Genomic DNA, 4,088 nt, shown 5'->3' on the forward strand with positions numbered 1-4,088 from the left:
AGCAGGCGCAATGATATTACGAAGTGCCTGAAAATAGTCCCCAGCTAGGTAATATCGAAACTCTTTGGTCATTTTTGAGCGAGATGCTAATGGTCTAATCAGATTCAATGATCTATGCTAAGCTACAGCTAAAAGTGCTACCCCCAGACCCGGAGATCGGCTGAATGGATTCCAAAACGGTAAAACTCAACTGTTTAACTCTAGGGGAGTTGGAAAATGAGCCTATTTTCAAAAAGAGTGGTGTGTTCCTTTAAGTGATACCAATGCAATTTAGGACATGAAGACTGAAATATATGAAGTGTTCAAATATACAGTAAAAACATTGCTGCCATAAAACTCTTCTGTAAAATCTCAAAATACGTTTGGACTCAAATGGACGAACTGTATTTACTTCATTAACATGTATTGCTGGATGTTATTACCAAAAAAAAAAAAGTTTGCTCTTCCACTGAAATGACTTTCCATTTTCACTTAGGCTGTGTGGGCTGTTAATGTTAACCAAAAGCCAAATAGATATTATGATCCATTTTATTTAAATATGTATTAGTATTTATTATTCTCATTCTTATCATTTAAATATTTATTAGTATTTATTATTATTATAAAATTTTTATTTTATTATTATTATTATTTTTTTTTAGCAAACTTGTATTCGTTCTGGCTTCATTTTTCAAAGATCAAACATACCAAATCAAGTTAATATTCACAGTTAGCATTTTTAAACTCCCTCTTGAGATTCATATATTTCAACTGGTTAGGCAGGGGCTACGTGCTGACTGACCACATAAGCCAAGCGCTATATCTCTGATAGCACAAGTCCCTTTCTACTTCCATCCCGGAAGAGTGCAGTGGACAGATGAGGGAGGATCAACATCAAGTGTGATGAATGTCTTTAGACGGAAGAGTCATACAGGATGTCCTTGACTTTAATCAAAACTATTTGTTTTCTCTCTCTTGCTTTTTTTTTTTTTTTTTTTTTGTGTGTTGGGGTGTTGTTAGTTTAGGGACCAATTCTCACTATTAACTAGTTTCTTATTAACATGCCTATTATTAACATTTTGGCTGTTTATTAGTACTTACTTATAAAGCACATATTCTGCATGACCATATTCTACATCCCTAATCCTACCCAATGAGTGCAGTGGACAGACGAGGGAGGATCAACATCGAGAGTGATGAATGTCTTTAGACGGAAGAGTCATCCAGGATGTCCTTGACTTTAATCAAAACTATTTGTTTTTTCTTTTCTTTTTTTTTTGGTGAGCTGGGCTGTTGTGGCATCTCTTCGCTCATGTCCACTGATAGCTTGACTTTAACAACATCATTCATCAGGGAAAGTGTGCTGTGCTGTGTTTCAAGGCTGTGTGCTGCATTTTTTGTGTTCGTTAGAAATGTTGTTAGACAATTAGTAATGCTGATTAAAAAATACAATTATTAATTTAGTTGATTTCTTTTAATTACTTGGAATAAAACAGAAACAACTGAAAGCATTTCTGTTTTCTTGTTTATTTAAAATAGTTTTATATTGAAATTTTTAATTTAACACATTTAAACACCCAAAAATACCTATCCAAGCAAAATATTCTTCTATGGAGCACAAAAGGAGATGCACGAGGGATGATGGTTGCAACTGTCAAGCATCCAAAAGCACATGAAAGTATCATAAATATAGTCCATATGACTCATGTGCTACAGTCTGAATACCGTAAGTATAAATCCAATACCCCAAGATAAAATAGTATACTAAAATGTACTGAATGCACCTTTAATAACACAGAGGAATTTGTGTCAGACTTTTGTTGTAAAGCAGACCATTTCATTTTCTAATTTATCGCAGCCACTCGATTTGTTCTTAAATTAAAATATTTAGTATGTGAAAACGTGTTTACCTGGTTCACTTCTATGACCTTATGTGATTTGTTTCTGGCATTTCCATTCCAGTGCCTATATAAATAGCTCAGGTTCAATTAAAGCATCTGACCAACATCTGATGTAATGGAGGAAGCCAGGAAACACACGACCCGCAGTATATAACGGTCAGTAGTTTACGGTTTATCAAGTACATCAGCAAGTCAGTAGAAATGTGATGAATATGGAAAATATTACCATTGTAGTGTTGCCATGTATGTATTGTCACTGCATAATCTTGATGAACATATGGGATCTGATTTTAGTCAGACACAGAACAGAAAATAAATCAGTATATTATTCCACGAATATGATGCATCCTTCAATCATCTCAGAGGTACACAGTTTACTTCATTGAACTGCACAATGCACAGTGTCTAAACAGAGCAAGGATGATTGATATGTCCTCAGTCTGAGATAACTGTTTATCAGGACAAAACTATGGGAGGACTGTTATATACAAGCCAAAAACACTCCACGCTTTTTTTTTATATATAAATACAGCCCCAGAGTTCCATGGACAGGAAAGCACCACGAGTTGAGACATTCCCACGTTTGTCAAACTGAACCTCTGCAGGCTGCATTTCATGTCGTTATTTTTCTCCCCCGTGAGTTTCATTTGGCCGTCTTCGTGAAAGGATCAGTGCTCTTTTAGGAACTGACAAAGTTAATTTTAATGTTAGACAAAAATGACATCAATCCACAAGACTCAAGAATTTCAGTTCATCACCCTGTATTATGTAATGCCACCACCACAATTTTTTCTTTTCTTTTATTATTTTATTGTAATATTACATGCACTACTGTTCAAAGGTTTGGGGTTGGGAAGGTTTTTATTTATTTATTATTCTTGTTTTTATTTATTTATTTTATTTTATTTTTTTATTTTTTTGAAGGAAGTGTCTTATGCTCAAAGGTTGTGTTTATTGATCAAAAATACAGTTAAAAACAGTATTATTTAAAAATATTATTCCATTTTAAAATAATTATTTTCTATTTTAATATATTTTAATCTAATTTATTCATATGATTGAAGCTGAATATTTAATGAATAACAATCGCAAATGATACTATATATATATATATATATATATAAGTACACATTTTTATTATACTTTTATTATACGTTTTGGTTATTTTGATTGACAGGCTCATTTCATTCACTTTTGTGTTTCACAGAAGAAAGTCATAATGGGTTTGTAACAACATGAAGGTAAATGGTGGCATTATTTATTATAAATCATCTTTGAGTAAATTAATCCTTCAAAAAAGTAATTTTATTGTGGTCTACAAGCATTTTATTGTGAACATTATTCCTAAAAAGCACATTATAGGATAAAAATTATTTTGTGATAAAATGTGTTCTGGGACAATATTTCCAGCAGCACATGTATTTTCTAATCGGTTTACTTTCAACAGCAAATCTACATACTGTCAAAAAGTGTCAAGACCATATCAAGCAGAGAAAATCCAACCCGGAGGAGGGCAGGTGGAAAGAAGGAGGGCAAAAAATGTGTGCCAGTGTGCGTTCCCTTGAACAAACACTCGTGGTGAAGGGGTCGGCGTGCCAGGGCTTGACAAACAAATGACAGGAACTGACAGACTTTGAGGAAACACCTCAGTGGGACCTGATGCTAATCGGAACAAGACTGTGGATGTGGCAGCCCTGCTATCACCTATCTTCCAGCACTGGAGGCAACTCATATTGAGGGAACGCTTTACATCCTTGTCATTTTGAACAAACACCTCCAAACACCAGATAGGACACCATTGTCAGCTCTGTCTGATCTGATCTGTCCATCAGTCTGTGGTGTGTGTGTGTGTGAAGAGGGAATTAGGGGAAGGAAACTGGCAAGGTTGAATAATAAGAAAAGCACAGATGCTAGACGTGCCCACCTGTTCATAAACTAATTAATCACAAGACTTATGATGCTATTCTTATTGTAAGGAAGGATGATGCTACTTTTTTTTTTTAATCCAAAACCAACTATGAAGGTCATTTTTGCTGCGTCAATACCAATACTAATAGATTGATTAAACATTTGTAATAGCCAATTAGTATTATATTTGTAATTGAAAATTAAATATTTGAACAATTATAAGATTACTGATTTTGTTTATCATATATTCATTTATTTGTTTTTATTTTAGTTTATAGTTTAACACCAATAACAGAAAAA

This window comes from Sinocyclocheilus rhinocerous, unplaced genomic scaffold, assembly GCF_001515625.1.
Source record: "Sinocyclocheilus rhinocerous isolate Xijiao unplaced genomic scaffold, SAMN03320098_v1.1 scaffold1043, whole genome shotgun sequence".
Taxonomy (NCBI): domain Eukaryota; kingdom Metazoa; phylum Chordata; class Actinopteri; order Cypriniformes; family Cyprinidae; genus Sinocyclocheilus; species Sinocyclocheilus rhinocerous.